Source organism: Protopterus annectens, chromosome 2.part1 (genome assembly GCF_019279795.1).
Source record: "Protopterus annectens isolate FY-2018-M chromosome 2.part1, PAN1.0, whole genome shotgun sequence".
In the NCBI taxonomy this organism is placed as follows: Eukaryota; Metazoa; Chordata; order Ceratodontiformes; family Protopteridae; genus Protopterus; species Protopterus annectens.
In genome coordinates, this window is record NC_056729.1 from 1,995,607,769 (window position 1) to 1,995,634,833 (window position 27,065).

Below are 27,065 nucleotides of genomic sequence, written 5' to 3' on the forward strand. Positions count from 1 at the left end.
TTGTAATCTACCCATATACCTAGACCTACTACAGCAGTGATCATAACGATGAATATAGTATTGCTGATTATGAGTCTTTTCTTTTTGTGAAGTGTGCGACTAAGCTTGTAGGGGCCACATTGGTCATTAGTCTAGTAACAGCCTATGAACAGTTGTGTAAGTAAACTTACCATAACAGTAGAGGTGTGCTGATCACTGCTGTAGTAGCCACTCCCTCCTTCCATTCCCTTTATTTTTCATTCAGTGTTTTGCCAAGGTGTGGACGTGTATTTTTTTTTCTTTTCCTAGTAATGTCCCTTTAGGGCTTAGCCTCCTTCTCAATTGTCATTCAAGCTTTGAAGGGATTTGTGCCTAAACCCATCCTTTGGTCAGCTTAGCTAGAGCTAACTAAAAGGGTTTGGGCATGTGGAAGGTATCCTGAAGCTTTTGAAAGCTTGCTGGCTGTTAGGCTACTGCAGCAGTAATCATTAGAACAACTGTTATGGTAAGTTTACATTTATTGTTTATTGTTTATTGTTAAAGATGACACCTTACTGTACATGGTGAACTAACTGCATCACATGTGATAATAATTCAGCACTGTTGATTTACATTTGTTTTGCTTTCTACTTTATCCAGCACATTTTTAAACATCTTTATTAAATCCCATTTTAGGCAGTGACATAGGTACACATGCATTATTAGAAAGGAAAACAAATCATAATTGCATTTTTATGGAGCATACATCCGCATTTTGTTCTTAACAGTTTTCGGTCACAGCATAAATTGCTCATTTCCTGCCTTCCTTTAAACCTTGCTCTGTCTCTTAAACATGACTCTGTATACATTGCTCTATGTGATTTACTCCTTCCCTTTTCCAAAGATCCCACCTCTATTTCTTATCTCCTTTATAATATTAATACTTTAGTTATAGTTGGTTTAGATTTTTTTTGCAACACATTTTTTTTATATTGTTAAACATTATTGGCAAAAACACATTTCCGTATCAGTTCTGAAGTGCAATCCTCATACATCATGCACTTTATTACCACAACCATCTGGCCTGTTTTTGTTTATATCTACCAGTACAGTCCATCTTATCTTTTCCACCAGACATAATCAAAAACTGGTGTTTACATTTGGCAATTTAAGTTAGCTCCATACATTACATTACATTCACATGCAGGCCTCATGCATGGTGCACCATATTTCATCAACTGTTGGCTGATTCATTTCTTACCCTATCCCAATCCCTCTTTTGGTTTCCCTTTGCATTAGCCTTCTGCTTCCTCCGTATTTGAATTTTCACTCTTGTAGTATTCTGTTTCCTTTCTCCATTACCCTTTCATTTTTCCTCTCTTCCTTTCCTCATTCTTGTCAGTTTCTGCAGTCTTTTCTCAATGTTTGAGGACCTCTTGTGTAATTCTTGCTTCCATATTATTTTTGTCCCGTTCCAATTTTGAGTGATGATGGTTTTAATTTTAATGCTTAGCAGTCTAATAATGTTCATTTTGCCTTCTTTCCAGATGCTATCTTATGTTTCTCTGCCCCATGTACAGCATTTCTAAGTATACTCAACTTCATTTTCAAGTATGTCTCTCCAAATCATCTATGCCTACTTCCAGACTTCTTGTATCAAGCCACAGTCCCAGAGCATGTGCATTATTCCTGCATGTTTCTCGTGACACTACCACTATCGACTATCCTCCTTTCTGCTGTCATTTCCCAGTCTTGTGGAGGTTAGATACCATCTATGCAGTATTCTTAGGCTTTGATCTCCTGATCCCTGAAATTTCTACATGTTACTCACTGGCTGAATAGTCTTCTGTCAGTATCCTGCAGCTCCCTTCCATTCCTTTCTCCCTTCTACAGTTCTTTCTCATTCTCTCCCTTCTTCAACCTTGTCCCTTCTTTCCCTTAACACTTCAAAGGTATATTTAGTCCTTTGCTTCCCTTACTTCTCCCATTTCCTCCAGGATGGCATCTTCTCCCTCTTTTTCCTCCTTTCCTGACTATTCCTTTCTCCTGTTGTCCTCTCTGCAAACCTTTTCCAGGTCTGCCTAAATATCGAGTAGTTTCACCACTGGGTCTCTGGTGTATTGTATTTCTGTATTAAGTCCTTCATTGCTTTATATCTTCCTTCACCGTCCTTTTCTCTGCATACCAAGTCTTCCTTTTGAGATATTCAGCTTTTCCAGATTTCTTTATTTCTCTTCCTTGTCTTTGCCCCACCTTTCTGTTCCCCATAATTTTTTGAGTTTCCCTTCACCCTATGTTATGCCTCCCAGTTATTTTAGTGCTGCTTCATTCATGTCCTTTAACAGACTTCTCCATGTCTCTCTCTCTGTTTCTATTGAGTGAATTATGTTATATGTAAGTGTATATGCTGGGATTTGTGGGGGCCCCCAGACCCTCCTGTATCTCTTCATTCACACTTTTGACCTGTTGACTTTTTTCTCCCTAGCTTTAATGACCCAGTCTTCTGTCTTTTTTCATTTGTTGTACCCTTTTGTCCCTAGTATCTATGTGTATATTATAGAGTAGGTGGAGAATTACTGGTAGTATCATTCTTGCTGCATTAATTCTTCCATACAATGTATAAGTGTATAAGTCTCCCTCCATAGTATTGTTTACCTTTTTTCCAGCTTTCTGTAGGTTTTCCGCTATTGTCACTCTCCCAGTTTTCCAAACATAGAGCACTAGGTAACTGGGAACTCCTTCTCTTTTGTCTCACTTTTCCCCCTTTCCCCTTGCTGTTTTCTAATCTTACTACAACTGTCTTTTTTGTTATTACACCTGATACCTGTCATTTCTCAACATTAAAATACAGTAATCTGGATGTAACACAAATTGTGATTTTATCCCTTCCTTTTCATCAAGCGTTGCTAAATTATGTCTGACTTCCACTGTCATCTCCTTGATTACAAGCATAAACAGGCCTAGGGATATTGGCACCCCTGTCTGTCCTCATTTCTATCCTTGTCCCATCCAATAATCCTCCATTTATGAGTACTTCACTTTCTGTGTCTTGGTATATGACCTGTATCTAATATCTAATGTATGAACTTTTTTCTCCTTCTGCCTTTGCTGCAGTGTCTTTCATAGGAATTCCTAACACACCATATTAAAGGCCTTCTGCAGATGAAAGATCTCAATCCTACCTTTTCCTTGCTGCTTGTTTTGCTTTCTGTGCATACATTCCAGCAGGTTCCATCTTTTTTTTCTGCCTTTCTTCTCATCACAAAGCCATTTTGCGCTGCTTGTATTATTTTTGTATTACTTTTGGCAATATGACATTAAGTCTTCCTGTCAAAACCTTTACTAAAATCTTCACATCTACATTAATCAAAGAGATAGGTGTATAATATTTTACTTCCTCCTTTTCTCATCCCTTCCCTTTAGGTATCATGGTTATCCTGACTCTTCTCATACTTTTACATATTTTGCATTATTCCTGTATTTTCTTGTATTCCTTCTGTAGGACCATTCACATTTCCACTTCTCCTGTTTTGTAGACCTCTAGTGAGAGCTCATCTCACTCTCCATTTTTCCTCTCCTTCATCTTGTATATGGCTGTTCTTATCTCATTCCTTGTTCCCTGTGCATTCAGCATAACTTCTTGTTCCTCCTCCACTGTATATCCCTCTACATTCTTTCCCCCGTTCCATTCTTTTGCAATATCTGTACCTTCCTGCTTTTTTTGTTAATCTCCATGTATTCCTTGAATCTTTACCAGAGTAGGTTGTGCTTTTCTAAATATTCTTCAACTTCTCCCTTTATCATCTATATCTCTCTTTTTGGATTATATCCTTCTAAGGGCATAACAGCTGAGCAGCTTCCTAAGCTTTTGGGCACGTTCCACATGAAAACTGTAATTTAGCTCAGACTGAACTGACTAAAAGAAAATAATTGGATGCCACCCCTTCAGAGCTTTCCTGCCATTGAAGAAAATGTTCCTGTGTGGGCTTTCAGGGATCAGTGGTTAGCATGTGCTATTCCTTTGCTGGGCAAATAAGTTTCCTTTGGGGGAAAACCTTCCACATTAAAAAAAAAATTATTTTATTATTCTTTCTTGCATACAAAAGTTATTTTTGAGTTAGGTGTTTATGTTTTAATGGACTGTCACAAGACATAAGTGTACTTTTAAACAGGAGCAAATTTTTTTCCTGTCAAATTAAAAGTTGTTTAAAGTATTTGATAACCATTTCTTCTGTAGAAAAAGTGTGAATGTGAAGTTGTTCTATCTCGCTGTTCATTCTTACAGTCCGAGTTGGCTTACTACAAAGCTGAAGGTCTTCAGACAGCTCGAGGCCAAGTCCCTATCACATGATGCACCTAGAGTTACCTCAGATCTAGTTTGCCGCTGCAATAGATCGGAGGTTCCTCGCATAGCTCGGGCCAGTACAAAACGTTTTTCTACAAATTTATATAAATATTTTGATATTTCTCTATTTTAGACTTAGCTTAGCTATTCTAGCTTTTTGTGTGGTTTCCCTTTCCTTGGTGTGCCTTTTATCTTGACTAGATATTAGCTCTCTTGGCCTCATTTTATTTTAGGCCTTGTTAAATCTTTACTGTAGTTTAATAGTAGTTGCGTGCCTTTGAATAGTGACTTTTTCTGTCACACTCTTTGATTATATTTAGATATATAGATATTAGATAAGTAGTTATAGTGTGTGTATGCTCATAGTATTTTAGCCCATAGTTTTAAAGGGCTTATTTGATAGTTTTTTGGGTGTGTTTTGTTCTTTACAATACCCTCTCTTGAGACTGTGTGTTCCAGTATGGCTGACCAGGATGAGGATAAACACTCTAAATCAGGGTTTAAGAAATGTCCAAAATGTGGACAGAAAATGTCTGTCACTGACAGCCATGTAAATTGTGTATACTGTTTGGGAGCATTGCACCTTCAGGAAAGCTGCTCCATTTGTCATTCCTTCTCTTCTAAGGTTCTTCAGGAGAGAAAGAAAAAGTTAATTGACAGAGGATTAGTCAAACCATCTTTTCAAGAAGCTTTGAGTGACCAGGACAGGTCTAGCAAATCCTCAAAGTCTTCTAAGGCTTCTAATTCTTCTGAAGTAAAAAAATCTAAAAAAACATCGACGTTGGCTCCACAGCCCTCGGAGCCGACCATCTTGTCTTTTCAGAGCCATTCCCCTGTCCTGGAAACAGTATCCGAAGTGCCAAATCTCCACTCCTGTAATCTGTACCTCCTTCTATCCACTCATCTAGGTCTGCGATAAGTCTTTCCGATTTGGATGTGGATCATGTGGTGCAGAAGCTTTTACAGGCACCAGCATTTGCTAAATTTTTATCGTCTCTGACCCAAATGGCTTTGGAACCGAAGACCCTTTTACCATCTACTACTTTTCCTCCTCCGAGCCATACCGGTCCTTCGGAGCCAGAGGAGTCAGACTTGATGATCATTGAGCCTTCAAAGCTAACACCTGCTCCAGTGTCCTCAGCTCCATTTACTCTGACATTCTCGGTGACGATTGAGGAATCTAGGAGCTGACACACTGTGGTTGGGTCTGGGGAGGATAGTCGGACCGAATTGTCGGTTCCGACTCTACCTTTCGAGGCTTCGGCTCGGATGAGCTCAGCTTCTACCTCTGGCTTGGAGCCCTCTGTCCCGGTGCCAGGGGTATTCATGGTTTCCTCGGATTCGTCAGTCCCTTCTCATCTGAGCAGAGGTACCTTCGAAGCCATGAGATGAGTTATGTCTCCTAAGACATCTTCGACTTCAGGTCCTGCTACCTCCTCCCCAAAAGCGCCTGTGTCTGCTTCTGCATCACAGATCCTTGCTACACGTAGAGACCTAGAGCCTCAGGAAGCCCCATTGGGTGTTCCCTGCTCTTCCGAGACCTCACCAGAAGTTCCCACTGATGAGGTTCCCAGGAAGAGAATCTGTAAGAGGAAGCATTTAGACTCCCCACGGGAGTCTCTCACATCCGATACCAACTTGGACGAATCGGAAGGGTCCCCATGGTCCCTCTATGAGGACAGCTCATTTGCTGAGATATTAGAAATCCTTAGGCAGAGGGGTGACTGGCAGTCCATCAACCCTACTGAAGATGAATCGGTTCTCCTGAAGGCTTTCTGGTCTCAGCCTTCCACCACTTGGGTGTCTCCACCCTTCGATGAGCTTATGTAGCTGGTCTCACGAAGGACGTGGGAGTCTCCAGATACCATGGAGCCTGTCCCCAGGAGGCCTAATAAATTAATTCTTGCCCCCAGGACAAATCTTTTCTTACTAAAGGTGTGACAGTTGCTGCAATGATGGTGGCGGCAGCCACCAAAAAGGAAATTTCGGAAACTTCCTCTTCTATCCATCCTCCTAGCAGAAGTTCTAGGATCATGGATAGATATGGGAAGCAGACTTAGAGTTCAGCGACTTTTGTACTGCATTCGCTCAACTATCTAACCCATTTTACTAGACTGCAAAAAGATCTCCTTAAAGATCTGGGAGATACTGTTCAGGGTACAGTAGCTGCAAGAGCTTCAGATAAAGTTGCCTCCCAGCTTGCTACCCTCAACTCCATAGTGAACACGTCCATGCACCTCATTTCATATGCAGCTGATGGAACAAGCAGGGCAGCGGGTACAGGAATTGCTCTTAGGAGACACCCCTGGATGTGCTTGTGTTCCTTCACCGAGCCCTTTAAGTCATCCTTTGTAAATACCCCTTTTGATGGCTAATCTCTTTTCGGGCCCAAAGTTAAGGAAACTTTAACCAGGTGTGAGCAGGAAGGGAAGACTCTGTCTGCCATCGGAGTACGTTTCTCCACCCGTACCAGACCCTACCCCAAGGGTCAAAGGGGAGGAAAGATGTGGTTCCAAAAAGCCCAAGGAGCCTTTCAGGACATGTGGTGATCCCCCCTCCAGGGGCAGAGGAGGGGGCAATAATGGAAGATGCCGTCCTCGCAACAGAGGTGGGCCGCAAAACCAGGGTGACAGAGATCACCTCTTTGGGAAGCCCTACCAGTGTTCCTGAAAGGAGGCCCAACTGTCCTACTCTGGAGGCAGTCGTGGTCGCTTATCTTTGTATCCAGACACCTGGCTCAAAATAACCAAATGACAACTGGGTACGAAGTATCATTTCCAGAGGATATTTAATTCATTCGCCACACCCTCTCCACTGACAAGAAAAATCCCAGACGTCCCACCCAGTTACAGGGAACAGGCAACAATAGAGGTCCGATCGTTGCTAACAAAATGAGTCATCCAACCAGTCCCAGCAGACCAGATAGTATCCGGAACTTACTCAAGATTCTTTTTAGTTAAAAAAAAGACATGGGACTGGAGACCTATATTGGACCTCAGCAGACTAGACAGATCTGTCAAGAAAGAGAAGTTTCGGATGGTCATGCTTCAGTCGATACTTCCCTTTTTAGGGAAAGACAATTGGATGTCCTTGATAGATCTCCTGGATGTTTACTACCACATAAAAATGGCCAGACCATCCAGGGGATCATTTGCGCTTCCGGCTGGGAGCCAATCATTACCACTTTCAAGCCTTGCCCTTTGGTCTCACTACAGCCCCCAGAGTGTTCACCAAATGTATGGCATTGGTCACAGTTCACCTGAGACTTTTAGAATTCCAGGTGTTTCCATACCTAGATGATTGGCTCCTCACTGCCACCACCAGGTATCAACTCATTCAAGCCAGGGACACCACTCTTTCACTCTGCAGTCAGCTGGGCATTACAATAAACTCAGGAAAATCTGCCTTGTCGCCATCGCAACATACCATTTTTATCGGGGCAAAATTGGGCACCACCACCACCATGCTGAGATTTCCAGTAGAAAGAGCCTTACTACTCTGTCAGCAGGACCGCAATATCATATCCAAAGACAAGGCTCCAGCATCACAAGTACTAAGATTGTTAGGCATGATGGCAGCTGCAATATTAGCCATATCGCTGGGTCGCATGCACATGCAGATTCTACAGTGGCTGTTGTTCGCACAATGGTTTTACCAAGAGCTCCCAATGTCTCATCTTACAATGATCACAAGCACATGCAAAAAGGATCTTCAGTGGTGGTTGACCTCTCTTCATGTCACTATAGGTTGTTCTTTTGTTTTACCCCAACCAGAGGCCACAGTGACCAACGACGCTTCCCTGATAAGGTGGGGTGGGCATTTTCAGGGAAGAACAGCTCAAGGCACATGGACTGATCAAGAGACACATCTGCATATCAATGTCCTAGAGATGAGAGCAGTACTTTTAGCATTGCAGTACTTACAGGACTCTCTTCCTCTGGGTACAATTGCGATTCAGACAGACAACATGTCAGTGGTCTGGTACTTGAACAAACAAGGAGGAACCAGGTCCTACCTCCTTTGTTGCGAGGCCCTAAGAGTATGGCAGTGGGCTATACCCACCCAGCACTTTCTGTTAGCAGCACACATCCCTGAGAAATCCAGTGTGATAGCAGACAAGCTGAGCAGAGCAGTTTTGTTGCCTCACAAGTGGTCCCTCAAGAAAGAAATAGTGGACAAGATATTGCTGAGGTGGGACCAGCCTTGCTGTGACCTTTTCGCCAGCCACATGAACACAAAATGCAGAAGCTGCTTTGCCCTTATTCCCCCTCCGGAAGAAGCCCCAAGGGACACACTCATACACGATTGGCCTCTGGGTCTCCTCTATGCATTCTCACCAATCCCTTTGATACCCAAGGTACTACAGAAAGCAAAAGCTCTGGGAAGGACCATTATTCTAATAGCCCCTAATTGTCCTTGTCAGATTTGGTTCCCCTTCCTTCGATTTCATCTTTTGGAGGACCCCTGGATTCTGTACCTAGTTCCAGATCTTCTGACACAGTCGTCAGGGAAACTTCATCCCTCTCTTCAGTCCCTGAAGCTGACAGCTTGGCTGCTCCAATTCCCATCATAGCCAGGTTCTATAACCTTTCTAGTCAGACAAAGCAAATTCTCATATCCTCTCACAAATCCTCTACGAGGACACTGTACCTTAGCAAATGAAAAAAATGTTCTATTTGGGCCTCTCAAAACAACATTGATCCCTATCTAGCCCCTATGGCCTCTATAATAGAGTTCTTGACCATGAGCTTCAACAAAGGAGCTACAGCAGCAACAGTTCATGTTCAACTTGCTGCTATTTCTAATTTTCACCTTGGATTTGAAGGGTTGAACATTATGTCACACAAACTACCAAAAGCCTTTCTCAAAGGGACCTTTCATCTCAGACCACCTGTGAAATCTCCCTGTTCCCCATGGAGTCTAAATTTTATGCTTTCTCACATTATTCTCTCTCCATTCGAACCAGCTTCCTCATGTGACCTCAAATTTTTGTCATGGAAAACTATCTTTTTAGTAGCTATCACTTCTGCCCGCATAGTGTCAGAGCTTCAAGCCTTGTCCATTAAGCCTCCTTACTTGATTTTCCATGCTGACAGTCTCACTTCAAACTAACACCTCCTTTTTGCCTAACGTTTGTACTGAAGCCAATCTTAATTAAATTATTGATTTGCCAGTATTTTTCCCCAATCACTCCAACAATTTAGAATATATGCTGCACAAACTTGATGTTCATAGACAGCTCAGATTTTACTTTGATAGAACAAAAGATTTTAGGAAATCTGAACAGCTTTTTGTTTCTTTTTCACACTCCAGGAAAGGTATGCCAGTGGCCAAAACAACTAAGTGGTTATCTGATTGTATCACATTTGCTTATTCAGCTGCTAATATGCCCTTACAACATAAAATTAAGGCCCACTTTACCAGAGCAGTGTCTACATCCTCTGCCTTTTCTGCCAGACTTCCTATTGATAACATTTATGCAGCAACCACTTGGTCAAGACCGCATACCTTTATCACTCATTACAAAGTTGTCAGGGCCTCCAGGGATAGGGCCTCCTTTGAGTCTACTGTCTTGAAAAACATACTCCCGTGAGCCATCCGAGATAGATGGTGCTTGGAACACTACCCATCTGTAAGAATGAACGACAAGATAGAACAACTTCACATAAAGAAGTTATGTACTTACCATAACGTTCCATGTGAGTTGTTCATCTCGCCTTCATTCTTACTTCCAACCCTCCTACCCCCTCCAGGGTTTTTCGAAGACCGAGATGCTGGATTCTTCCTGGTTGCTCAACCCTTCTATAACTTTCTCTTATGGAGTGATAGAATGACATATGGCATTATTATACGCAGCAAACAAGATCTGAGGTAACTCTAGGTGCATCATGAGATAGGGACTTGATTTCGAGCTGTCTGAAGACCTCGAGCTTTGTAGTAGGCCGACTCGGAGCCCGGGATCTGCTCTGAACCCATCTGTAAGAATGAAGGTGAGATGAACAACTCACATGGAACGTTATGGTTAGTGCATAACTTCTTTCTTGCAAGTGAGAGGAAACCAGAGTACTTAGAGAAGACCCATGCAGATAAAGGGGAAACATGTACTCCATTCAGATAGTGGCCAGAAGTCAAAACTGACCCTTGGACCCTGGAGTTTTGAAGCTGAGAAATTACCACCTAGTCACCATGCTGCCCATATTCCAAACATGTAATTAATGACATACAGTGATGTTATGTAACTTACTAAATTATGCATAAGAATGTATCCTATTTCATCCCATCCATCCTACTCAGTTAATGGAATTATAGCGATCTCATGGATCCACCTGGCAGCTCTAGCAGGCATTCAAACCTCAAGCTCCTTCCAAATTCCTATAATACAGCTGCCCCTAACTCTAGCTCATATCTCATTTGCTGCTCTTAAACATGGACACAATCCAGGATCTCAGCTAAGTGATAATAAATAGTGTACTTATTAGACAGTTATTCAGACTGCTTCTGTCACAATTTTTACATTATTTCTGCTTTTTCCAATACTTTTTATTTATAGTTTCATAAGTACAAGCACCAACAGCAAAGCAAGGTGAATGCAATAGAAAACAAGAAGAAGAAGAAAACTAACAAACAGTGAACAATATACAACCGCATACACCTATAATGCATGCTTAACTTTCCAGTAATACTAGCTATACAAAAGGACTATAAGGTAAAACAAACATTTTTGATGTAGAGATAAAAACAAGAAAAGGAAAACTGACAGAATATAAACGTTTAAATAGATCCAATAGAAAATACATGTATGGGTGAGCTTTTATTAATAAATGTGTGTGTGTGTGTGTGTGTGTGTGTGTGTGTGTGTGTGTGTGTGTGTGTGTGTGTGTGTGTGTGTGTGTGTGTGTCTGTAGCAGATAGTTTAGTGGCCATATCAAAGGTTTTTGCCTAACAATCTAGAGAGCTGTTTTTTTTTTTTTTAGTTTGTGGTATAATTGTGTATATTTTAATGTTTGATAGCTGTTTCTTTAAAACTGTTCCAGTTTAATATTTTGAGATCAGGACAGTTTTGAGCTATTTACAGCTTAAAAAGCAAAAAAAAGTCATTATCAATATTCTCAGATCATTTAACTGTAATTGTTTTGGGGATATAAAAGATAGCAAACTTCCATGAAGTAATATTTTCATGGTAACCCAATGTTCTTATTCAATTTTTAAGTGTGACCCAAAGCTGAGATGAACATTTACATTTCCAGGAATTATACAATACATCTGCTTCATCCCTGCCACATGCACTGCATAAGGATGAACATGTGGGAAATATTTAGCTTTTTTTAGATGGTGTCATATAAGCACTGTGAAGAATAATTAATTGTGTGTAATATAACTTTTTAAGGGAGCAAATTTCAGATTTAAACGAATATTTTTTTAACTTCATTAGAGTCAAGAGATGTATCTATTGACTACCAAAAGGAAGAGTAAATACATGTATTTTGATATCTGTATGGTAGGGTTCATTTATATAGATTTATATGACAATATGGAGCATCACATATGTTCATTATGCCCACTGCTGCAGTAGCCTTGAGGCTGAATGGGTTGTGTCTTGCCCAAGACAACCAGCTAGCTTCCAAAAACTATGCCTCCTTCCCACACTTCTCTGTCAGATGATTGGTCAGCCCTGAGAAGGTAAAGTCAGCGGTCAGAGTGGAAAATGTTCACTACTTTCTTTCTAACTTGCGAAGAAGTAGCTCATAGGCTTCACTAGTACAACAGCCAGAACTTTATCTATTTCTGAAAAGTAATTTGAACCCTTCCACAATGGAAATTTAATATATTAAATAAAAAGGAATATTTATCTATCTATATCTATATCTATGTATGCAGATCTACACACACACACACACATATATATATATATATATATATATATACATATATATATATATATATATATATATATACATATATATATATATATATATATATATATATATATATATATATATATATGTGTGTGTGTGTGTGTTTGTGTGTGTGAGTGCACAAAAAATGATCTGATGTTGATAATTTTCATTCTATCCTTAACTGTTGGGTTTAGATCCAATCCTCAAATCTGACTTAGCCATTACTTAAGCTCTTGGCCACCAAAAACTGTCAAGCTCCTCACTTACCCATAATGCACCAACCCCTAACATACCCCAGATCTCATTTGCCGCTTTTCGCGAAAGATGTGGTCAGCCTGAACTCTCGAGCTGTAATTGAGATAAGTGCTTTTTTCTTCATATTTTCTTACTTGTTACATATCTCCCTTACTTTTTACAGTCAACATAATTCTATTATGCCATTGTTGGTAATCTTTTCCCCGTACATGCTATACAATCTAATCTTATAGTGTACACACCTGTGTAATTCTGTTTACCATTGCTGGTATTTCCCTTCCCCTTTCTTTTCTTTTCCTTTTCTTATGTTTATCCAAAAAAAAAAAAAAAAACTTTTATCCCTTTCTATTTTTCTCTAAAGTCATCATGTCTGACAAAGGGCATGCCAGCTATAAAAGGTATCAGAAATGTGGGCATAAACATACCTTTATCTGTTGCCCAAACTTTATGTATTTATTGTTTAGGCCTTCAAACTCTACAAGAGGATTGTGCTGTATGAAAACATTTCAATCCTAGGGCCATAGCAGATAGAAAAAAATAAATTGATCTTAAAAGGATTGCTTCCATCCTCTTTCAGAGAGGCTGTCTCCGGGGCTCAATCCCCCAAAACAAAAATTAAGGAGACATTGACAAAGTCTCCAAGGCCATCTAATTCTTCCACTCCTTCTTTGGAGCCCTTGAAGAAAAAGTCAAAATCAGATCAGAAATCTGCTCAGGTCCTCTGTCCTGACAAGAAAATATTCAGATCCAAGCTCTTCGGATCTGAAGATTCTACGAAGAATGAGATATTCTCCAAAACTGGAGCCAATACTTTCCAGGGTTCCTTCTCCCTTCCTGGAGAGATGCCATTCAAGGTCACTGTCCCTTGCCTCATCTTGTTCTTCCAGGAGTCTAACTGAGGAATATGTGGACAGAATGATGAGGAAATTCCTCTTGGCACAGATTCAGATGGGTGTTCTCCCATCTACTATCCCCTTGAGTGAGGGAGCCCATCCATCTCTTATACCACCATTGTCTGCTCCTTCTCTGATGCCATCTGTTGTTTCAGAGTCCCTGGATCCAAACCTTCCAGGTCCATCTGACTCGGATCTGAAGATACCTTTATCTTCAGATCTGAAGACTTCTCTGAGCTCACTGGGTTTGACTTCAGGTCTGCATGACTCTGAGCTGAAGCTGCCTTTTCGGGTCCAAGGTACTGGAGTTGACTCTGAGGTTTTCAGAGCCATCAATGGCCCTTGGAGCTTTTGCATTGGATAGCTAAGTTCTGGCATCCACTGAAGGGGCAGTTACTCTTGGAGCAAAGGGAAGCAGTGATCCAGAAGCCTGCCTTCTCAGAGATGCTGTCTTCTTTCTCTGTCTGGAGCAGTCTGCCTTAAAGGTTGTGAAGAAAGAGTTTTTTGTTCCGACTGGATCTACGGATCCAGCCCCTTTGGATCTCCCATCTAGTTACCAGATGCCTCAGCGTTTGGAGCCACATCGTTCTATGTCACAAGAACAGCCAGCTCAAGGCCACCAGATCACCCAACAGGGTATTATAATTTCTTATGACAATTCACTGGGTCATCCCACTGAAGAAGTTCCTTGGAAGAGAAAGTGCAAGAGGAGGCACTTGGACTCACCAGAAAAGTCGCTCACAGAGGATACTGATTTTGATGAAGGAGAATGGTCCCCATGATCACCTCCAGAAGAGATCTAATTTGGAGACATTCTCGAGAATCTTAGCTAGAGAAGTGTGTGGTCCTCCAGCATCTCTTCACCAGAGAAATCAGTATTTCTGGAAGCTTTTGGAGCTGGCTTTTCTATCTTCTGGGTTACTCCGCCCACTGATGAGCTCATTGATTTGATCTCTAGGCAGTCATGGAAGGAACCTGATTCAGCTGAGCCAGTCCCTAAGATGCCATATCGGATTCTGGCTCCACCGGTCCGGAAGGAATTTTGGGGTAAGGGGGTGCATGTGAATGCTATGGTCATGATGTCGGCCACCGAGAAGGAATTCACTGAGCAAAGTTCTTCTGTCCTTCCCCTTAACTGGGAGTCTAGGGTGATGGACAGGTTTGGGAAGTGTGTATATGCATCAGCGACCTTTGCCCTTAGGTCACTGAACTATTTGGCAAATTTTACCAGACTACAAAGGGGTCTGATCAAGAAACTTTCAAAATCCCTTTCAGGGACCATTACTGCTGAAGCTCAATCTTCTGTGGCCTCCCAGGTGACTACCTCCAGTCCATTTCAAATTCATCCATGATGCTTATCTCGCATGCAGCCAAAGGTGCCTCAAGGCAGTGGGTTCAGGCATATTCATAAGAGGCATGCCTGGATGCAATTATGTGATTTTGTAAAACCTTTCAAGTCTTCATTCATCATTGCTCCCATTGATGGCAGTTCATTGTTTGGCTCCAAAGTGAAGGGTACATTCTCCAGGTGTAAGAAGGATGTAAAGACCCTCTCTGCAGTGGGCGTATGTTTTTTGACCCCTCAAAGATCCTATTCTAGGAATAAATGAGGTGGTTGTAAAATATGCTTCAGAAAGTCACAGGGCCCTTTCCAGGACACACATGGAGACAATTCCCCTGGGAGCAGAGGGGGGAACTCTAATGGACAACAATGCCCACATGGCAGAAGAGGCCCACAAAACCAGAGGTCCAGAGATTCTTTCTTTGACAGACCCTATCAGAGCTCCTAAAAGGAGGCCCGATTATCCCCCTCTGGAGGCAATCATAGGTTGACTATTGCTGTACCAGAGAGCCTAGCTAGATTTAACAAGAGATATTTGGATGCAGAGGATTATTACCATGGGCTGTATAATTCCCTTATCGCTTCCACCTTCAACTGTACATAATATTCCCAATGCCCCCCCCCCCCCGGTCAGAGGAAAGAAGCAGCTGTAGAAATACAAAAGCTGCTGGAAAAAAAGAGTCATCCAAGAGGTCTCACCACACCAGATAGAATCCAGAACTTACTCAATATTCTTTTTAGTGCCAAAGAAAACGGGACTGGAGATGAATGTTGGATCTTCTGGACTTGAACAAATCAGTTTGATATACGAAGTTTTGGATGGTCATGGTTCAGTCCATTCCACCCTTTCTGGGCAAGGACCACTGGATATGCTTGTTAGACCTGCAGGATGCATACTTTCACTTAAAAATAAACAGACAATCCAGAAGGTATTCATGCTTCCAGCTTGCAGCCAGTCACTATCAGCTCAAAGTACTGCCCTTTGGCCTCATCACAGCCCCCAGGGTGTTCACCAAATGCATGGTAGTAGTAGCACCTCCCTTGAGACTGCAGGGATTATGGTTGTTTCCATATCTAGATGACTGGCTCATTGCCTCCCGGCCATGCATCTGCTATTATCAGCAAGAGATCAGGTGATCCAGACTTGTTCTTATCTGGGAAGAAGTCTCAGTTATGACCAACTTAAACCTTGGAATTCATTGAAGCAGTCTTCAGCATAACATCAGTGACAGCTTCTCTTCTTCTGTCAAGAGTGCAGACTGTCAGATTGCATTTCAGGAAAATAATTTGCAATGCCAAAATTTCTTCAAGCCTCAGGATCAGTGTCAGCTGCCATCATCTTGGTCCGTCTAGCACGTTTCATATGACATTTCTCCAATTGATGTTAGCAACACAGTGGACAGTTCTTTCCCAGCATATGTCAGCACAAATAACAATCACTCAGGCATTCAAGAAATATTTTTGGTGGTGGTTTCTGTCAGATCAGGTTCTACAGGTTTTTCCTTTCATTCTGCCTCAACCCAAGGCCATAGTGACTGTGATGCCCCTACACTGGCCCAGCAATCAGGGAGCCTCAATCCTCACCACTAGCACCAGTGAGGGGTATACACATTGGGAGGATGACAAGTATACACACAGTAAAGTACAATTGTCCTTAAAAGCACACAGAGATCACAATTAGTCTGGGGCTGGTATCTGGCTCTTTCTGCAGAGTCCCAATAAGACTCCCCACTGGCACAGCTATAGGGTTAAGATCTCAGCCGAGTGGTCAAGCCAAAACCTCCGGCACCCTCTCTGTCCAACCAGTGCTTCATGTCCTTGCTCAAGTAGCTGACACACACACACACACACACACACACACACACACACACACACACACACACACACACACACACAAACTTTGAGATTTGATTTGTATAGAAACACACAGATACCCCTGGTGAAGGCTGGCACAGGTTTACTAGCTATGCCCCCTTCTGCTCAGACTGTAAGGTAGTTATCACTGCCACAACAAGCTCTTTATCAGCCACTATAAGGCTCTTCCCAAAGGGTGACCAGTCCTACTGTGTGATGTTACTATTGTCCAAATGGTAAGTGTGATCAAGACCGCGGATGTTTAGGAGTGGCCTGTACAGTGTCACCACATGTCTATGCAAGTACACTAAGAGCTTAAATATCTGTAAACAAACCAGCCACAATTAAAAGGTTGAAATATATTTAATAATAAATAATAAAAGAACAAGACAATACTCAATAACAAAACACAGTGACTACAGAGTTCAGAATCACAGGAAATATTTTAAAACAACATTGCAAGACAGTCTCAAATAAATACAGAAAACATCTAAACTAATCTTTACTATATTCATATCTATCTCTAAATCTCTACAAGATAGTATGCCTAAATCTTACTTATAGAGCAAGGCAGATGCAGAAGTGCTGAATGGATGTTCTTGCTAGGTCCAAGACAATATACAAAATGCCTTGTCTCTCTATCTGAGAGGGTTCCTAAATGAATATCACATAGTACTGCTAGGTTAGCCTGGATGACATCACTCTTTTTCACCTGCCTTCAGTTCCCAGGCTAACAGAAACTAAGAATTTTATCATCTCTGTGTGAGAAGTACATATCTCTCAGATGTGCAGCTGCTAGAAAGCAATAAAACACTTTACATGTTAAACCTAGTAATTAAAATTACTTTCAAGACAGTAGAAAAACTTCTAGCTCTAGAAATTGTCTCTCCTTACTGAGAGATAACACAGTTGTAAAACACTTTACTTTTCAACTTATTTTCTTGACGTTTTGCAAGTTAACTCTGTTGTTCCAGCTTCTACTATTAAAACATACATTTGCACAGGTATATAGTTTATATACATTTCTGTTCTTTTCCAGTAGGGTACACTGTGGTTACATTCTTGAAGCTGAACACACAGTTCAACGCACACTTCTGCACCAGTAATTTAATATCCACATAACATATAGATGTGAAGTTGTTCTGTCTCACCATTCATTCTTACAGATGGGTTTGGAGCCGATCCTCGGCTCCCAGTCGGCCTACTACAAAGCTGGAGGTCTTCAGATAGCTCAAGGCCAAGTCCCTATCCCATGATGTACCTAGCGTTACCCCTGATCTAGTTTGCCGCTGCAATAAATCAGAGGTTCTTGCTAGCTCGGGCCAGTAAAAAAAAATTTTTCTTGAAAATATATATTATAATACTGATAAAAATGTTCTGATATTTATCTTTAGATACTTAGATTAGCTCTTTGTATAGTTTTCCCTTCCCTTCCCTTGGTGTGCCTTTTTTCTAACTAGTAATTAGCTCTCTTGGCCTTATTTTATTTTAGGCCTTGTTAAATCTTTAATAGTACTTAAGATTGTAGTTGTGTGCTTAGAGTTTTGAATAGTGACTCTTCTGTCACAGCTTTGATATAATTAGTCTTAGAGTTTAGATAAATAGTATAGCGTGTGTGTAATAGTTTATATTGCAGTTGTGTGCCTTTGTATAGTGACATTTGCTGTCACAACTTTGATATATTTACTCTTTAGAGTTTACATAAATAGTATTGTGTGTGTGTGTGTGTGTGTGTGTGTGTGTGTGTGTGTGTGTGTGCGTGTGTGTGTACACTGATTACTATTTTAGCCCATAGTTTTAAAAGGGCTTGTTTGATATTTCTTGTTTGGGTGTTTCTAGTTTTTTACATTACCCTATTGAGATTGTGTTTGTTACAGTATGGCTGACCATGATAAAGATAAACACCCTAAATCAGGTTTTAAGAAATGTCCTAAATGTGGGCAGAAAATGTCTGTCACTGACAGTCATGTGAATTATGTTAATTGTTTGTGAGCATTGCATCTCCAAGAAAGCTGCTCCATTTGTCATTCTCTTCTAGGGTTCTCCAGGAGAGAAAGGGAAAGTTAATTGACAGAGGTTTAGTTAAACCATCCTTTCAGGAATCTTTGAGCAACCAGGATGGGTCCAACAAATCCTCAAAGTCTTCTAAGGCTTCTACTTCTTTTGAAGTGAAGAAATCTAAAAAAATCTTTGATATCAGTTCCACAGACCTCAGAGGCAACCGTGTTATCCTTTCGGAGCCGGTCCCCGGTTCTGGAACTGGTATCCGAACTGCCTAAGTCTCCAGTCCTGCAATCTGTACCTCCTTCTATCAACTTATTTCGGTCTTCGATAAGCCTTTCTAATTTGGATGTGGATCGTGTGGTGCAGAAGCTTTTACAGGCACTGGCCTTTGCAAAATTTTTATAGGCTCTGACCCAGATGGCTTTGGAACCGAAGACCCTTTTACCATCTACTACTCTTCCTCCTCCAAGCCATACTGGTCCCTCGGAGCCAGAGGAGTCAGATTTGATAATCATTGAGCCTTCGGAGCCAATGCCTGCTCCAGTGTCCTTGGCCCCATTTACTCTGACGTCCTAGGCGCTGATCGAGAAATCTAGGAGCTGACACTCTCTGGTCGGGTCCGGGGAGGATAGTTGGACCAACTTGCGGTTCCGACTCTGCCTCTCGGGGCTTCGGCTCGGATGAGCTAGGCTCCTACCTCTGGCTCGGAGCCCACTGTCCTGGTGCCGGGGGTATCGACAGTTTCCTTGGATCTGTTAGTCCCTTCGCATTGGAGCAGAGGTACCTTCGAAGCCATGAGGAGAGTTATGTCTCCTAAGACATCATCGATGTCAGATCCAGTTACCTCCTCCCCAAAAGCGCCTGTGTCTGCTTCTGCTTCACAGATCCTTGCTAAGCATAGAGACCCAATGCCTCAGGAAGCCCCATTGGGTGGCCCCTGCTCTTCCGTGACCTCACCAGAAGCCCCCACCGATGAGGTTCCCAGGAAGAGAATCTGTAAGAGGAAGCATTTAGACTCCCCACAGGAGTCCCTCACATCCGATATCGACTTGGATGAATCAGAAGGGTCCCCCTCTGAATATATCTAATTCGCTGAGATATTAGAAATCCTTAGGCAGAGGGGTGACTGGCAGTGCTCCAACCCTACGGAAGATGAGTTGGTTCTCCTGAAGGCTTTCGGGTCTCAGCCCTCCACCTCTTGTTTGTCTCAGCCCTTCAATGAGCTTATGCAGCTGGTCTCATGAAGGACGTGGGAGTCTCCAGACACCATGGCGACTGTCCCCAGGAGGCCTAATAAATTTATTTCTGCCCCCCCCCCAGGACAAATCTTTTCTTACTAAGGGTGCTCCAGTTGATGCCATGGTGGTGGCAGCAGCCACCAAAAAGGAAACTTCTTCCTCTATCCATCCTCCTAACAGAGATTCTAGGATCATGGATAGATATGGGAAGCACACTTACAGTTCAGCGACTTTTGCACTGCGTTCACTCAACTATTTAATCCATTTTACTAGACTGCAATGAGATCTCCTAAAAGAGCTTGGAGATACTCATCTTGTAGCTGCAGGAGCTTCAGATAAAGTTTCCTCCCAGCTTGCTACCCTCAACTCCATAGTAAAATCGTCCATACGGCTCATTTCATATGCAGCTGATGGAGCGAGCAGGGCAGCAGGTACAGGAATTGCTCTTAGGAGACACTCCTGGATGCGCTTGTGTTCCTTCGCTTAGCCCTTTAAGTTATCCTTTGTAAATACCCCTTTTGATGGCTCATCCCTTTTTGGACCCAAAGTTAAGGAAACTTTGACCAGGTGTGAGCAGGAAGGAAAGACTCTGTCTGTCGTCGGAGTCCGTTTTTCCACCCCTACAAGACCCTACCCCAAGTGTCAAAGGGGAGGAAAGATGTGGTTCCGTAAAACCCCAAGAAGCCTTTCAGGACACGTGGTGAACCCCCCTCCAGGGGCAGAGGAGGAGACAATAATGGAAGACACCACCCTCACAGCACAGGGGGTCCCTCAAAACCAGGGTGACAGAGATCAGTTCTTTGGGAAGCCCTACCAGCGCTCCTGAAAGGAGGCCCAACTGTCCTACTCTGGAAGCAGTTGGGGACACCTGGCTCAAAATAACAAATGACAACTGGGTACAAAGTATCATTTCCAGAAGATATTTCATTCCTTTCGCTACACCCCCTCCATTGACAAGAAAAATCCTGGATGTTCCACTCAGTTAAGGGAACAGGCAAAAATAGAGGACCGATTGTTGCTAACAAAAAGAGTCATCCAACCAATTCCAGCAGACCAGATAGGATCCAGAACTTTCTCAAGATTCTTTTTAGTTCCAAAAAAGACAGGGGACTGGAGACCTATATTGGACCTCAGCAGACTAAACAGATCTGTCAAGAAAGAGAAGTTCTGGATGGTCACACTTCAGCCGATACTTCCCTTTTTAGGGAAAGACAGTTGGATGTGCTCGATAGATCTTCTGGATGCATACTACCACATAAAAATGGCCAGACCATCCAGGGATCATCTGCGCTTCTGGCTGGGAGCCAGTCATTACCACTTTTGAGCCATGTCCTTTGGTCTCACTACAGCCCCCAGAGTGTTCACCAAATGCATGGCAGTGGTCACAGCTCACCTGAGACATTTAGGATTCCAGGTGTTTCCGTACCTAGACTATTGGCTCCTCCCCACCACCACCAGCCATCAACTCATTCCAGGGACACCACTCTGTCACTCTGCAGTCAGCTGGGCATTACAATAAACTCAGGAAAATCTGCCTTTTCGCCATCACAACATACCGTTTTTTTCGGAGCAGAATTGGGCACCACCACCACCACTCTGAGACTTCCAGCAGAAAGAGTCTTACTACTCTGTCAGCAGGTCCACAATATTATATTCAAAAACAAGGCTCCAGCATCAGAAGTACTAAAATTGTTAGGCATGATGGCAGCTGCAATATTAGCTATACCGCTGGGTCACATGCAAATGAAGATTCTGCAATGGCTGTTGTTCACTCAAAGGTCTTACCAAGAGCTCCCAATGTCTCATCGTATAATGATCACTAATATATGCAAAAAGGATTTTCAGTGGTGGTTGACCTCTCTTCATGTCACGATAGGTCATCCTTTTGTTCTACCCCCACCAGCGGCCACAGTGACCACGGATGCTTCCCTGATAGGTGGGGTGGGCATTTTCAGGGAAGAACATCCTAAAGCACATGGACCGATCAAGAGACACATTTGTATATCAATGTCCTAGAAATGAGAGCAGTAGTTTTAGAGTTGCAGTACTTTCAGGACTCTCTTCTTCTGGGTACAATTGCGATTCAGACAGACAACATATCAGTGGTCTGGTACTTGAACAAATAAGGAGGAACCAGGTTCTACCCCCTTTGTCGCGAGGCCCTAAGAGTATGGCATTGGGCTACATCCACCCTTTCTGTTAGCAATACACATCCCGGGGAAATCCAACATGATAGCAGACAAGCTGAGCAGAGCAATTTTGTTGCCTCACGAGTGGTCGCTCAAGAAAGAAATAGCGGACAGGATATTCAACAGGTGGGGCCAGCCTTGGTGCAACCTTTTCGCCAACCACATGAACAAGAAATGCAGAAGCTACTTTGCCCTGATTCCCCCTCGGGGAGAGGCCCCAAGGGATGCACTCGTACATGATTAGCCTCCGGGTCTCCTCTATGCATTCCCACCAATTCCGTTGATACCCAAAGTGCTACAGAAAGTAAAAGTGCTGGGAAAGACCATCATTATAATAGCCCCTCATTGGCCTCGTCAGATTTGGTTCCCCTTCCTTTGACTTCATCAATTGGAGGACCCCTGGATTCTGGACCCAGTTCCAGATCTTCTGATGCACTCGGGGGGAACTTCATCCCTCTCTTCAGTAAGCCTTCCAAGATGCTCTCCCTGTAGGGACAGTTGCGATTCATATAGAGAATATGTCAGTAGTTTGGTACATCAGCAAGCAAGGAGGAAGCAGATCTTACCCACTGGTGTCAAGAAGCACTCAGAGTATGGCAGAAAGCGATCTCATCCAACCACTTTCTGATAGCAATACACATTCCAGGGAAGTCCAGTGTGGTAGCAGACAAATTGAGTAGGTCCATTATTCCACCTCACAAGTGGTCTCTCAACAAGAAAGTGACAAATAGGATTTTTTGTCAATGGGGCCAGCCTTGCTGCAATATTTTTGCATCTGTCCTAAGTAACAAGTGCAGCAGCTTCTTTGCCCTGATTCCACCCACCTGGGGAACCACAGAGGGATGCTCTCCTCCATGGTCCCCCCCCCAGGGTCTTCTCTATGCTTACCTCCCAATTCCCCTAATTCCCAAATTCCTACAGAAGGCTGCCTGGTCGAAGAGCAAAGTCATCCTTATTGCACCTTACTGACATCAACAGATTTTGTTCCCCTTTCTTTGGCCTCATCTCATTTTTCCACCATAAATTCTGGATCTGATTCCAGACCTCCTGTCTCACCCAACAGGCATGATTGACACAAACATCTCAAACCTCAAGCTAACAGCATGATTTCTCCAATTCCTTCAATAGTCAGACAACTTATACTCCCTTCCCCCATCAGTCATATACTTTGATCTTCCCATAAGGCTTCTACAATAAAGACACATTGACCCCCTTCTCAGCTCCTGTACAATATGTACTTGAATTTTTGGCAACCTTTTTTTAACGAGGGAGCTAGCTGTTCAATGTTTAAAGTTCAATTAGCAGCAAACTCTAATTTTCATACTGGATTTGAGAATTCTTCTGTGGGTTTGTCTAAACATTGTAAAGCATTTTTTGAGAGGCACACTCCTGCCGAGACACCAATATAAAGACCTTACTCCACTATGGGATTTGAACTTGCTACTGCAAGCATTGAATCAGCCCCCAAGCAGCAAAATGTGATCTTAAGTTCCTCACCTGGAAAGCTATTTTTCTAGTGGACATTACCTCTGCTACAAGAATCTCAGAACTTAAAGCATTGTCATCTAGACCTCTCTACTTGATATTTCATAAGGATAGAGTTATATTATATATCAATGCATCTTTCCTTGATAAGGTGTTGTCAGAATCCAGTATCAATCAATCCATTAGTTTGCTTTGCCAGTTTTCTTTCCTAAATTTGCAAACAAATGTGAATATATGTGGCATTTATTGGCTGTTCACAGGCAATTAAGTTTTTACTTACATAGGACAAACGAAATTAGAAAGACAGATCAATTATTTGTATCCTTGCAGATTCTAAATTGGGCAAATCAGTTGCAAAAGTAACTGTAGTCAAATGGCCGATGGATTGCATATCATTTATCTACAACAAATTAGGTCTCTGCTTTCCAAGACCTCTAAGAGCCCATTTAACTAGGTCCATAGTTACTTCTTCAGTATTTATCTCTAGAGCTTCAATGGCTGACATATGTGTGGCTGCATCTTGGTCGAGTCCTCATACCTTTATCACTCATTACAAAATGTGTCTTGTCTTGAGGATAAGAGCAGCTTTTGGCTCAACTGTGCTCAGGAATATCCTTCCTTAGAGTTCACCCAGGATTTTAGGCGGCTGGGGAACTGTCCCAGCAGTTGAGGATAGAATAAAAATTGACAAATTCAGATGAAAAACTTTATGTACTTACCATAATGTTCCATCTGTGTTGTCCATTTTCATTCTTCCTCAACTTCCCACCCAGCAATCCCCAACCCTTTTTCCATTTGAATTTGTAGAAGACAAGAGACTATAAGGACACCACTGTCCTTAATATTAAGCTATAGATATGATCTTATTGTCAGGAAAGTTGTAATGATTCTTTATACTTTATCTAAAACAACAAACACAATATGAGGTATGTTAGGGGTTAGTGCATTGTGGGTAAGGGAGGAGCTTGAGAGTTTTTGGTGGCCAAGAGCTTTAGTAACACCCGAGTGAGAGCCAAGGATCAAATCCAAACCCAACAGTTGAGAAAGAATAAAAATTGACAACACAGATGGAACATTACGCTAAGTATATAACTTTTTAAAATTTATTTATTTATTTTTACTTTTATGTTACTTTAGTGGTTCTTGCCTTATAAGAAACCTGGTATTTTTTAATATCCTAAATTTCCTGTCAGGCCAACAACCAGGAAATAATGCAATGCATAAGGTAAGTGAAGGAAACCTTTTAACTTTGCCCTATTCCTCACTATAGTGCAGTCTCAGAGTTGGTAATATATAGTTAAGGGGGTGTGGGGGCTCAGCTCCCCACATTGGGAGGTATTGGGGGCAAAGCCCCCCACCTTGGTTGGTTGTGTTTGCAATGTTGGCCAGCTATGGCTATTTGATTAATTTATTTTCAAAGTTACACATGTTCGGTAATGTTCTGTATTGCTGTTTTATGTATGATATGTAGTCGTTCAAGGGTTTGTGTTTTCGATAGCCAATCATAGACTTGTCAGCCACATCTTCTTTGGCTGTTCAGTGCTGGAGCTGAGAATGGAAAAAACATTTTTACTGGGGCACAGAGCTAAACCAGGAGATGCTGCTGTAAGTGTTTGGAGAAGACACCTCTTGCTGGGGTAAACATTCCTTCACCTATAAAAAAGAAAACAAAACATTAAACATTGTTCATCACAAAACATGGTAACTGTAAGAAAAGATTTTCTTACTGTAGCCAAAAAACTGTTACAGTCAGTCCTGGTACAGAGAATACAGTACCTGTGAATCAGGTCACTCAAAATATTTCTTTGAAATACATGTCATAGGATTCTGATATAGACAGGATCAAGGTTTCCTCTCTTGCCCAAGGCCAAATCTCTGATGATTAGGAAAACAGACCCTCACAACCTTCTTTGGAGGAATTTTGTTTTTCCCAGATTATTACCATGAGGAATGAGTAGTTGTTTTTATGGGAACAGATATATGTTTTCCATGAACCGAGGAGATAGTGTAATATATTGCAAGTGGATATGCATGTTTCTCCTCCAGTGTCAGCCCTTGAAGATATATATATAATGCTGCCTGTAGAAACCTGGATTCACAATTGTCAGTCCTCCAGAAAAAGCAGATAGGCTTTACAAAGGTTCTCAAACTAGCAAGCACTTGTTTTCTTACCTCAGGTCAGACCCTTCAAAAACATTAACATCTATGTCAGCAGTGGAGAGGTTCCTGATGTCATCCAACCCTTGACCAGTGGACAAGGAGGGAAAGATTTTGGGCAGGCCTAGTAAAAGAAATTTAACATATAGAATTCTTAACTATCAGACCCATATGTGGAAGTTTGTGCTTTTTTTATATAGACAGCTTGAGAGAACTATCTACCACTCTTCCCCTATAGGTAATGCTTTATTTCTATTGTTACCAACATTTCTCAAGTATGTAAACACGCCATAAGGAGTGTGTATGATTGTGCAGACAACTGGGACTAGAGCCTGTGCTTCTGCTACTATTTTGAGAAGGTATGCCTGCTTATGGAATCAAACATTTTTCTGATGAGGTAAAGTCTGAAATTCAGCTTTAGATAAGGAGGTTTTATTTGGACTATCTTCTATGCAATCTCAAGTGATTTTATGAGAGGGAAATTTAATTCAGGAAATTAAGATTTTTCAGCCCCCCCCCCTTTACAAATCTCTCAAATCTTCTTTCACACCTAAGAAACAGAACAAGCGATCTCTGCCTTCTCAGGCCAAACAGAGAAATAGAAAGAGGTGACAGAAGGGGAACAACAAGAAACAAGGTTCCTTTCCAAAAAAGGGGCAGTCAACAACTTCAGGGTGAATATGCCAGCATTCTTCCTCCCTCCCCCTCCCGCCTGCCCCAGTCTCTCAAATCCTGGCCCAACAATTGGCTCTGTACATTCCCCTTTGGAAAAAGATTGTGACAGACTATTGGGTGTTAAAGGTGGTTCAGGAGAAATGCAGTTGGTAGTGGATTAAAAAAAAAAAACTCCTTTCAGGTTATTCAACACTTGCTCACCCTAGAAATCATAGAACCAGTGCCATCAAATTAAACAGGCAAGGGTTTCTCTTTCAGAATGTTTCTGGTGCCACAAGAGTCATCATGAAGACCAGTTCTATATCTTTTCTTCTTAAATCTGTATGTGGGAGTTCCAATATTCAAGATATTGACCATTCACAGTCTGTTGCCTCTTATTTCCCAGGGATGCTTTATGGTAACATTGGATCTAAAATATGCATGCCATCACATTCTCATAGCCAAAGGCTTCTGGAAAGTTCTCACACTTTTGTGTTTGAGTCACACTATCAGTTCTCTGCATTACCCTTTGGATTATCTACTCCTCCAAGAGTGTTTACAAAGTGTCTATCTATCTCCAGTCAAAGCTTATTGCAGACTAAGTGCTATTCAGTTGTCTTATTTAGAAAACGTACTCATCTATGCAGAATCTTCTCCCACATGACAAGAGTCTTTGACATGTGTTTCATCTGTGGGATTCCCAGATAAACATTCAAAAAACATCCTTAACCCCATCACACAGGATTTTTTCTAGGGTGCCTTACAGACACTTTGCATTAGAAGATCCTTTTGA

At 41.9% G+C, this 27,065-nt stretch overlaps 1 protein-coding gene across 1 annotated transcript in view; it reads left to right on the plus strand.

Moving 5' to 3' along the window:
- COL21A1 (collagen type XXI alpha 1 chain) overlaps positions 1 to 27,065 on the plus strand; it is a 4,597,064-nt gene that overhangs the window by 4,361,861 nt on the left and 208,138 nt on the right. The gene's annotated exons all lie outside the window — the stretch shown is intronic.